Source organism: Phoenix dactylifera, unplaced genomic scaffold (assembly GCF_009389715.1).
Source record: "Phoenix dactylifera cultivar Barhee BC4 unplaced genomic scaffold, palm_55x_up_171113_PBpolish2nd_filt_p 000288F, whole genome shotgun sequence".
Taxonomy (NCBI): domain Eukaryota; kingdom Viridiplantae; phylum Streptophyta; class Magnoliopsida; order Arecales; family Arecaceae; genus Phoenix; species Phoenix dactylifera.
In genome coordinates, this window is record NW_024067770.1 from 659,318 (window position 1) to 671,716 (window position 12,399).

General features: G+C 40.4%; 1 pseudogene; it reads left to right on the forward strand.

The window, feature by feature from the left end:
* Positions 1–8,495: 8,495 nt before the first annotated feature.
* On the forward strand, positions 8,496–12,160 carry LOC103697571 (annotated as a pseudogene).
* Positions 12,161–12,399: the final 239 nt, after the last annotated feature.

Genomic DNA, 12,399 nt, shown 5'->3' on the forward strand with positions numbered 1-12,399 from the left:
GGGATGCACATTGTATATCCGTGATCAACCACTGTATTCAAATCAATGGCTGAAATCAGATTCTAAACCTAAAAGCTTAAGTTCGAAGTAGGTAGAACTAAGGTGTTATATGGCAAGTTGTCTAAATGGTTTAATGGATTATTCATTATATTTGCTCAAACAATGATTTTGATTTTTTTTGTGTCTGTGTGTTTTTCTGAATGAAGCTGGTGGACTAGGAGTCCATCAGCTTCATTCAGAAAAATGGCGATTTGTGTGATTCTAGCTAGGCTGCTAGAAACAAAGGGAGAAGGAGAAAAAAGAAACCAAAAGGAAGAATAGTACATAACTTCAGATAAACATTGGAATCATCTTGGAAAGAGAGCTGTAAGTGCTGCAGAACTTCTGGGGGCAATGCTGTGAGTTTCAAGCTTGATAAAACCTAGGGCAAGCTTGATTTGACGTTTTTTCTTTTTTTCTTATAATTTTGCTAGGACAAGTGGAAGCATGGTTAAGTATTGGGGTGATGGTGGGATTAAACCTGGTTCTCTTGTATCAGTATAAGAGATTCTTTTTCCTTTTACAACCTCTTAAAACCAAAACCCAAGCCAATTGGCCTGAGATAACCTCCAAAACTTGGTAGGAAAATCTGCTGTGCAGAAGACGTACGTTTCCCAGGAGAGTGCATGCCTTACTAGCCCATATTAGATCAGCAGCAAGTTGGCACCCTCAAGCTTGATTCAAGTTTCATTCAGCTTGATTTAAGTTTGACTTGAATTCAGCTCAATATAAAGGATTCGAGTTTATCAAGCTGCTCAAAATAGGTTCATTTTCGTTTCATCTCAACACTTTGGCTGAATGAAGCTTAATAAAATTAGAAACTAAACTAGCTTGATACTGAAACTCAGATTTCAAATTCTCAGGGGGGATTAAGTTCCTCTATACAATGCTTAAAAAAGGTCTTGTTCGACTCCTTGTTGCCATATCTATTTCATGCATGGTTCTTAATCCCAATCAATTTGTATTTTGATAAATATCAAAAAAAAACATTAAGTGAGCTAATTTACTGTTAGCTCCTAATCCAGGTATCCATTCTTTTCCCTTGTTTTATGCAAAGTTAGAAATAGAACTAATTATCTTTATGAGAACTGATTACCAAATCTTCTTGTCATTTGTTTTCATTGCATGGATGGATCATCTGAAATTGTATATATTATCTGTCCTATTTCATCTTAGAAATAACCTGTCAAGACTTCCATTCGCAGGCTGGTCCCCGAATTTGTTTGGGAAAGGAATTTGCATACAGGCAGACGAAGATCTTTGCAGCACTCCTCATCCACTTCTTCACATTTATGCTGAGTGATGAGAGAAAGGATGTCAACTATAAGAGCACGATAACTCTTAGAATCGATCAGGGACTCCATCTTTTAGCCTACCAAAGAGAACCGATGGCTTGTTCAAATGATCCTTTTATGTAACCAAGATGCACCAACTGCTATAATGTCAAGGGTTATGGAGTATTGTCAACACTGGCAAAAAAATGGTTTAGCTTTGCCATTAGTGCATCTAGTAGCTTAATTTTGGTCTCTTGAAGACTAGCAAATCTTCTCTATTCTTAAGATTCTGTCATAAAAATGAGTACCGGAATATCATTAAACTAGTGAAATGCATGTGCAGTTCATGTGAATAATGATAGATAATTTAGTTAGGCTTAAGTTAGATGTCCATTATTTAATATTCTACTAGTTGTGTGCTTCATCATATACTTATAATTTTATTTCATGCTTTACCATGATAGCTAATTTAAATTAGTTTAGGTACTATTATTCCTCTTTACAGTATATAAAAAAAGTAAAAGAAATAGCTAACTCCTTTTAGATTGTATTTGTTGGGAACCATGGTTGCTACTATAATAGCATTGAGCATGTAATTTGAGAAAATCCATGCGAGAATTTGTGAGAATTTGCATACTTGAACAAGCAACTCTTAATTTCCAAAGACTCAAATTTAATGCCCTGAAATGTGAACTACAGCCACATATACAGTTACCTACATCCGCATGTTTAGAATTTCAGTAGTTTTCTCCAAGGGTCCAAATTAGCATTTAATCTTTAATATCAGAAATATGTGGCCTAGGTTTGCAATGAGCTTAAGCCAAGGTTTAAGTGCTGTGTGCAGAGCTCCATAACACCTTAGAGAGAAACATAAGTGTAATTGATCCATGAAAAAAAATTTGTAGAAGTAGAAATTTTTATTTCTGTTAAGAGGAAACTCTCTACAGCCTCAAGTTTATGACAACATAGAGTTCTTTAAGGAAGAAGACTTGGATGTAGGTCGCTTCGTGGGTGCAAAGAAGTGACCGTTCTTAATGAGATGGCTCTTCAACTCTCATGATTTATGCCTATAGATAGCTCTGTCTCCAACCAGAGATGTGCCCAAGCTTATAATCCAAGGGATCCATTGAGCTTCTAAGGAGAGAAACAAGTAGAATAAAAGGAGAGAGAAATTATCATCTGGAGTTTCGCAAGGCCTGATTTTGGCCCCAGACAAGAGCTTCAAATGAGAAGAGGTTAAGAGAGATGGGCATAGAGGAGCTTGTGGTGATGGTGAGGTATGAGAGAGAGAGAGAGAGAGAGAGAGAGAGAGAGAGAGATTTAATATCCCTTCAAAGAGGAGAAACCTCTGATGGTTTTTATTGCTTGGGCAGAAAAAAACGGTAGGGAGAGTTAAGTGCTGATTTAGTTTGAGATGAAAGGTAGCTATCTTTCTAACTGAAAAATCTCTTTATTTTCTCAATTAAATGGATGGCTTTTTTTTTTTTTAATAGATGAATGTAATTAGAGATTAATCAAGTAATTATTATGTTTGTAAATAAATTTAATTAATATGTTTTTCTTGTACATCCAAACTTTGCTCACAGTATCTCAAACTTTGCTCATGGTAGTGCCTTTTGTACAATTATCTGCTAGTTGCTCCTCGGTCTTACAGTACTTAAGCTCAACATCTCTTTAAGCTTTTGCTTCTCGAAGAAGGTGATACGTGATTGCGATGTGCTTGGTTTTGCCGTGGCATACTGGGTTCTTTGCCATTGCAATCACTAACTTTATTGTCGCAGTAGATCTCTGTTGGCTCCTTTTGCTGCTTTCCCATGTCTTCAAGTGTTTGTTTTAATCATATTGCTTGACTTGCTGTTGCTGCTGCTATTACGCACTATGCTTTGGCGGGTGACTGTGCCACTGAATCTTACTTCTTTGACGCCTAAGAAAATATCCTAAACCTAGTGAGAAGGCATAGTCTAAAATGCTCTTCATGTCATCCACTGATCCTGCTCAATCACTATTGATGTAGCCAATCAGTCTTGAGTCAATCGTGGACATGTACCATATCCCAAACTCCTTTGTGCCTTGTAAATATCTAAGAATTCTTAAAATAGACTGCAAGGAAGACGGGACAGAAACCTGGTCCACCCAGATGAAATCGCCTAAATGATGAGCTGCGTAGGAGGTCATCCAGTCCACTGCACTGTTGGCCTCTCTGTAAGCATGAGAGACCCGATGAGAGATGCATTCGCCTAACAGACGGCAAATATCGTGGAGCAGTCGCATTCCCCCATTAGCACTCCCGGTCCCCTAGATCCCCTCGATGACCATGGCGAAGTCCCCCTCAACGATGATGCAGTCTGCACCCAGCACTCGTCTCGCATAGAATACTTCCTTTTATGCTACTCTCAACTCGGTACTATTGACAGACTGATCGAAGATATGCTGCCCCCCAGCGGCCACTAGTCTAGCCTATTGATCTCTGATGATAAAGCCGGTGCCATAGCAACCATCCTCCTGGGTACTGCCATTGAAGTTCACCTTTAGGAAACTAGGGTGTGGGGGTTCCCAGGAGACGAGGACACACTTGGACGCTGCATGAGCAAAATAATAGCCCTAGATTTTTCTGGCCAACCTAAGGGATGATGACACAGTAACATCAAGGACCTCTGTCGCATTAAGTAGGGCCTTGTCTACTACAACTCTTAGCTGCTCGGCTCTGTCCTTGAAGACTCGGGCATTCCTATCTAGCCAGCAGTGATAAACCAGATAAGCTGCCCTAATCCCTAATGATAGGAGGCTCGGTCTTCGGAAAGACTCAGCCATGAGGGTTAGAAAATCCTCTGTCCACGACCATCTCCAGCGCAAACCAGAGCAAGCCGAGGCACACTCCCATAACGAGGCCTCCCTCTGACATCCAAGAAGAACATATAAAATGATCTCCTCCATCTCCTAGCCGGCCTAATGTCCCGAGGTGATGCACACCCCCCGTCAGGCCAGGACTCACTTCCTAGTAGACAGACATCCCCATGCGACCTTTCAGACAAATAAAGTCACTCGAGGATAGATACGCAACCGCCAGATCCACCCCACCTCCATCTGCCTAGCCACAGGCCTCCTCACCAACCCAAGAAGGTCCCATGTCTGCACCTTTGTCCTACCCGTCCGGCCCTACACCTGCATGTCCTCCGCCTCAGCCACCGCAATCGGCACCGCTAACACCCGTTCAACTAGTTGCCCGCTAAAGACCCATCGGGATGAGGTCCCAATTCTGCCCCGTGGGGCCAATAGATCGCGAACCCTGCGTCCCTCTAATCTCCTGGGGCGCAAAAGGTGGGCCACCTACACAATGGAATATCAGCCAGCCAACAATCCCCCAGAATGTCCAACAGCTAGGCCATCACCAATCTCCCATCAGATCTCTGGAAGCACCAGGGGGCACGGTATCTCTCACCGCAGGAAGGAGCTACGCCGACCCACATGAAAGACATGCGGGTCCGTCAAATCTCCATACTTGGCCCTCATCATGGAGCCCCATACTTTAGCCACTAGCCTTGCCTTGCATTTCTAGACTTTACCATTAGGATTGAGCTTTGTCTTATAGAACCATTTGACTCTAATGACTTCTCTATTTATAAGAGTCAAGCCAACTGGGCCTAAGCTCGACCAAAGTCGGCAGGCTCAGCCGGCTTTGATTCAAAATTAAAAAAAAAATGAAATTGGAATAGGAGATCGCGATCCCCCGTCCGAGCGGCTCGAATGGCCGTTGTTGAGGCATGGTTGGGGAGAGTCGTGGCTGGTATGAAAACCCCTGGGCTGATGCTAACGGTCGGCAACCGTTAGAGGCCATTGCAACTGACGAACAGCCGGCTAGTGCCGTCGTTCATCCTGGGGCTTATCCTCTCTTTGGGGGTTATAAAAATCCCGATTACACTCCACCCACTATTTTTCTCCTTCCTTCTCCTCCTTCGGTGCTGGTGTGCCACCTCGGTCGATTGTCGCCACCGAAAACCCCTTATGGATTCTAGTTGCCTGCCTCCCTGTTTTGAGAAAACATGCCTCATCTTCTCTCCGGGATCCACCGAAAATTGCCACCGCCGACCATGAGTCACCATCCACATCCCTCGCTGGTGGAGTCCTCATCCACCATTGAAGCTCCCTTGGGTTGTGGGGGCTACCACCAAGGCAGCTAGGGGTGCTGCCCCTGTTCCTTACTTCCTCTTTTTTCACCCGAGCACGACTGTCGCCAATTACTCTCCACTGCCGCCACTGCTCCGTCTACCACCTATCAGATTCTCGATCACTGACAGCCACCATGAACCACCCTCTCATCCTTCCATAATTACCAAAAAAAAGAAGAAATAAGAAGAAAGAAAGCAAAGGAGGAAGAAGAAGAAGAGGAGAGAGAGAAAACCCATCCCTTTCTTCCTCTCTCTCTTATTCTTCTCTCTTCTCTCTCTAATATCCCTATTTCTCTCTCTAAAAGACCAGAAACCCAATAAGAGAGGTCCATCCTTGGTTCAACCTTTCTTTCTCTACTTGATTTGTAGATCCTAAATCGATTTATCCAATTTAGAACTTGAAGCCTGCTCAAGTCTATTTCAGGTTGCTTAGAGCTTTTTAAGTTGTACTTAGATTTTAAATAGTGAATAGGCAAGTAATTTATTTCTTCTTAAACAAATTTTGATAGGTGTAATGGATTAGCCCAACTGAACCTAATGATCTTTAGGCGAACAGAGCTAAGTGACCCCTGGCATAAATATTATAATTTCAAATTACCGATCAATTTTATAGTAACATGCAATATTTTTCTCAATCATAATTCATACGTAAATCATTTACAATAAAGTATTCAATAAGAATGCTATTTGTCCAAGAACTTGATCATTTCCAATCATATGCTTGATTCCTAAGTTTTTTAAGAAAATGCAGGATTTCAAATATAATTTATAATTTCATACTAAAAATTGATCAGTAATTTGGGAGCCTCTCTTACTAGTTCCAGTCTTTTAGAGAGAGAAATGGGGAGATTAGAGAGAGAAGAGAGAAAAAACAAGAGAGTGAGAGAGAGAGGAAGAGAGGGGTGAGTATTTTTCTCTCTCCCTCCTCTCCTTTTTCCTTTCTTTCTTCTTCTTTCTTCTTTTCTTGGTAATCAGGGGAAAGATGAAAGGGTGGTCATGGTGGCTTTCGTGGTCGAGATCCGGCAGGAGATAGTTGGAGGCAGTATCGGCAGCGGCGAGCAAGCGGCAATGGCCGTGCTCGGCCAAAAAGGAGGAAGTAAGGAAGAGGGGCCAGAGGTAGCTATCTTGGTGGTAGCCCCATGGACCAAGGAAGCTTCGACGGAAGATGGAGACTCACCAGTGAGGGACGCGGATGAAGGCCATGGTCGGTGGAGGTGATTTTCGATGGATCCTGACGAGAAGAGAGGAAAGGCACTCATAATAGGGCACTCGGAAATCGTGGGAGAATGGGGGTGCTTCAAGCAGCGGTGCTTGGCTGAGGTGGCATACTAGCCACCGGAGACGAGGAAGAAGAAGAGTGGTCGACGGATGGCGGATCAAGTAGAGGGAAGAGGAGGGATTTATGGAAGTTTTGGAAAGGATAAGCTCGACCGTCTACGGACATCGGCAACGGTTGTCCCGACCTCAACGGCTAACGACTATTTCAATGGCTCTGCGAAGCCTCAACAACCACGGTTTACCGTGGCTTATCGGCTCAATGGAAGAGGGAAAGCAGAGGATCATGATTGCATCCTCTATTTCGATTCCCTCTTCTGTGTTTTTTTTCTTTGAATTTGAATTTGAATTTGAATTGAGCCAGTTGGGCCTGCCAACTTTGGTCCAAGTCGGGCCTAATTGGCCGGATTCTTACATATTCAGTGGTAGTATCTATCACTTTGAACGAAGTTCGTGAAGCCTTCAATCGAAAACTTTGGAGGGTGGAGAACCTTTAGAAGGAGAATTAAGTGAAAAGGAGAAAGGCTTCTAGTGCAACAATCTCAAGATTAGTAAAACATCAAAATCTTTTTAAAAAGTGAATTCTGATATATCAATTGCTTGGAGATCGCTCCTCAGTATTCTCGCTTCACTTGAAGATGTTTTTAATCTCGGGACAACTTGGGAGATTCAACTCTAGACCAAGCAAATTGGGACCTAGTTGAGAAGCCTTGATAGCAGTAATATGTTGGAAGATTTTGGATGAAAGAAATGCTCCAATCTTTGAAAAGGTTGCTCATTCAACTCCAAAAATTAGAGAGGACATCAGATTCCTCTTGAAAGATTGGACTAGAGTGCTTGGTGACAAATTTTCAGGAAGTAAAAGTCAATGATGTTTCCTCTTGGTTGGTCCTTAGGAGTTTAGTTTTTGGTTCGGCTTCACATCCTTCTATTTGTTTGTATACACTGCTACCTTTACCCAAATACAGTGAGCAGGTAGTTTATTAGGGGTTGAAATATCAATTTTGCCCAGATTATTTAGGAAAAATCTTTGGAACAATATACAATCTATCTCAATATAGTGAACATATATAAAATATCTTATCTGTTCCAATGGAACGAACCGGTCTTCAATGCAATTGGTAATTGGCGTCATGATGCTGGCTGAAATTTCTGCTCTTGCATCATCATCTCTCTGTCTTTTCTATATTATTTTTTTATGTTGAGAATTGGATGGGAAAAATCTCAGCAACAATAAGGTGAGCACAAAATCAAAGGACCCTCGCATCTCTCTACCCACTTCGCACCTCCTTTTTACTTTAGGATATCAATAGCAATGAGAGCTATGTGCGACATCAAGTTCATCATATCTTCAAAAGAAACTGGGATCCTATGTTGGCCCAAATTAGCTTTGAGAGATCCATCATATTGGGGTTGGAATTTTCCCAAAAAAATGAAAATAATTTTTTTAGAAATAAAATTTCTATATTTTATAAAAAAAGGAATAATTTCTACTAATTGAAAATTAGAATAATTTTTTTCTAAAAATACTCTTAAATTTTTAGATAGGATAGCAGTAGATTTTTTTGTTAAAAACATATTGGTTTTATAATTAAATAAATATATAAAATCATTTGTTTTGTTTTTTTTTAAAAATTATTTCAGTAAAAATTAAAATCTTTCAGCGAACCAAAGGAGCTTAAAATCTCGATAACTCCCACCACCAAACCTCTATGCCCATGGCTACTATAGACGAGGGGTTTCCGTGATGTCATGGCCAAATCCAAACTTATACTCTTCTCCCTGACTGCGAGATCCCAATGGTAGAAACTAGAGAACCTCTCAATCTTGCAAAGAGTGCCATGGATTTCCTCTCCTTCAAGTATTCGATCACTCTTATAGCCACTGCCATAGCCTGCCTTTGTCTCCACTTCTTCATCAAGGCTACAAGAAAGAAGCGATATCCCCCACTCACAGGCACCTTCTTCCATCAACTCTTATACTTCAGCACTATCCGCGACTACCATACAGACCTTGCAGCTCGTTCAAAACTTTCAGGCTCTTCTCCCCAACTCGTAGCTTGATTTACACCGTTGACCCTGCCATCGTTGAATACATACTAAGAACCAACTACACAAACTATGGAAAGGTAGGCACTTCATAAAGCTTTTGGTTGTTACTTGTTAGAAACATGGTACTATGGCTACAACTAAACGAAGTATCTTAGACTGATGATATATTTTTGTAGTCATCTTCTCCAAAAAAGATATAATCTTATAGTCTGGTAGTATGAGCTTGGGGTTTTTGGTAGGAAGGTTGAGTTTTTGGGTATTTGTTTGACTTTGAGATGGATGTAAACTGGCAGGGGTCTTACAATTATAACAACCTCAAAGATTTGCTGGGTGATGGGATTTTGCTGTAGATGGTGAGAAGTGGCGCCACCAAAGAAAGCTGGCAAGCTATGAGTTCACCACCAAGAATTTGAGGGACTTCAGTAGTGATGTTTTCAGAAGCAATGCCTCCAGACTCTCTCTGATAATTTCCAAGGCCGCAAATTCCAACCAAGCCATGGACATTCCAGGTGAGTGAAAAGAGGATATTGTGATGGATTTATAAAATAAATCTGTTTTCGTTCTTCTAATGGTATATTATTTTTGAGTTGCAGGATTTGTTCATGAAATCTAGCACTAGATTCCATATTCAAAATTGGGTTTGGTGAAGAACTGGATACTCTGTCGGGTTTAAGCGAAGAGGGGAATAGCTTTGCAAAGGCATTCGATGATTCAAGCGATCTAATCCTGTGGCGCCTATGGTGGATATTTTCTGGAAAATTAAGAGATTTCTAGGCGTTGGATCAGAAGCAGAGCTGAAGAAAAACATCAGAGTGATCGACGGCTTTGCGTACAAACTGATTCACAGCAAAACACAGTCTATGTCTAACACAAAATGACACTGTGAGTTGGAGAAAAATTTTTCATGTTCGAGTCGAAAGTTTCATATACTCCCTTTTCTCTTGCTAAGCTCTAATGGCTGTTTGGATTCTAGATGAAGAAAGAGGATATCTTGTCAAGGTTTCTGGTGCAGAAGACGAAGGACCCGAAGAATTTGAATGATCAGTACCTTAGAGACATAATATTGAACTTCATAATTGCTGGGAGAGACCGACGGCGGTCACTCTTTCTTGGTTCTTCTACATGCTTTGCAAGCATCCATCTCTGCAAGAAAAGCTTGCTCAAGAAATAAAGGAAGCAACCAAAACAAATGACAGCATATCGATTGCAGATTTTCCCTCCAGGTTGACTGACGAGGCACTTGACAAGATGCAGTATCTCCATGCAGCTCTGACTGAGACACTGAGGATATATCCTGCTATCCCTGAGGTCATCTGTTATTCAAATTAAATTAATTTATCGGCAAAAAGTTAACTATATTTGAATTGTTTCGGTGTATAATGACACAATTGGTTTTACCTTCCATGTTGAAGGACCCAAAGATTTGTTTCTCTGATGACACTCTGCCGGGTGGATTCGATGTAAAGAAAGGGGACATGGTATGCTTTCTACCTTATTCGATGGGGAGAATGAAATTCCTGTGGGGGGTGGATGCACAAGTTTTCCGTCCGGAGAGATGGCTTGATGAAAATGGGGTTTTCCGACCTAAGAACCCCTTCAAATTCACTGCCTTTCAGGTAATACTTCTTTACTTGAATTGAGTTTTATTCTACCTTAGCATAAATTTTGGGCTCAATAATTGTTCAATCTGTTCATAAATTTCTTATGTTTGGCTTGATTGTAGGCTTGCTCAAGCTTGAATTAGAAGTACACAAGCTGGACTTAATCCTAGTTATTTAGGCTTCAAATGATTTCAATTTGGGATGCACATTGTATATCTGTGATCAACCACTGTATTCAATTCAGTGGCTGAAATCAGATTCTAAACCTAAAAGCTTAAGTTCAAAGTAGGTAGGACTATGGTGTTATATGGCAATTTGTCTAATTGGTTTAATGGATCATTCATTATATTTGCTCAAACTATGATTTTGATTTTTGTGGTGTGTGTGTTTTCTTCTGAATGAAGCTGGTGGACTAGGACTCCACCAGCTTCATTCAGAAAAATGGTGATTTGTGTGATTCTAGCTAGGCTGCTAGAAACAAAGGGAGAAGGAGAAAAAAGAAACCAAAACGAAGAATAGTACCTAACTTCAGATAAACATTGGAATCATCTTGGAAAGAGAGCTGTAAGTGCTGCAGAACTTCTGGGGGCAATGCTGTGAGTTTCAAGCTTGATAAACCTAGGTCAAGCTTGATTTGAGGTTTTTTCTTTTTTTTTATAATTTTGCAAGGACAAGTGGAAGCATGGTTAAGTATTGGGGTGATGGTGGGATTAAACCTGGTTCTCTTGTATCAGTATAAGAGATTCTTTTTCCTTTTACTACCTCTTAAAACCAAAACCCAAGCCAATTGGCCTGAGATAACCTCCAAATCTTGGTAGGAAAATCTGCTGTGCAGAAGCCGTTCGTTTCCCAGGAGAGTGCAAGCATTACTAGCCATATTAGATCAGGAGCAAGTTGGCACCCTCAAGCTTGATTCAAGTTTCATTCAGCTTGATTTAAGTTTGACTTGAATTCAGCTCAATATAAAGGATTCGAGTTTTTCAAGCTGCTCAAAATAGGTTCATTTTCGTTTCATCTCAACACTTGGCTGAATGAAGCTTAATAAAATTAGAAACTAAACTAGCTTGATACTGAAACTCAGATTTCAAATTCTCAGGGGGCATTAAGTTCCTCTATACAATGCTTAAAAAAGGCCCTGTTCGACTCCTTGTTGCCGTATCTATTTCATGCATGGTTCTTAATCCCAATCAATTTGTATTTTGATAAATATCAAAAAAAAACAATAAGTGAGCTAATTTACTGTTAGCTCCTAATCCAGGTATCCATTCTTTTCCCTTATTTTATGCAAAGTTACAAATAGAACTAATTATCTTTATGAGAACTGATTACCAAATCTTCTTGTCATTTGTTATCATTATATGGATAGATCATCTGAAATTGTTTATATTATCTGTCCTATTTTCATCTTAGAAATAACCTGTCAAGACTTCCATTCGCAGGCTGGTCCACGAATTTGTTTGGGAAAGGAATTTGCATACAGGCAGATGAAGATCTTTGCAGCAGTCCTCATCCACTTCTTCACATTTATGCTGAGTGATGAGAGAAAGGATGTCAAATATAAGAGCACGATAACTCTTAGAATCGATCAGGGACTCCATCTTTTAGCCTACCAAAGAGAACCGATGGCTTCTTCAAATGATCCTTCTATGTAATCAAGATGCACCAACTGCTATAATGTCAAGGGTTATGGAGTATTGTGAAATTTTCAAATGAACATCAGCAACACTGGCAAAAAAATGGTTTAGCTTTGCCATTAGCGCATCTAGCAGCTTAATTTTGGTCTCTTGAAGACTAGCAAATCTTCTCTATTATTAAGATTCTGTCATAAAAATGAGTACCGGAATATCATTAAACTAGTGAAATGCATGTGCAGTTCATGTGAATAATGATAGATAATTTAGTTAGGCTTAAGTTAGATGTCCATTATTTAATATTCTACTAGTTGTGTGCTTCATCATATACTTATAATTTTATTTCATGCTTTACCATGATA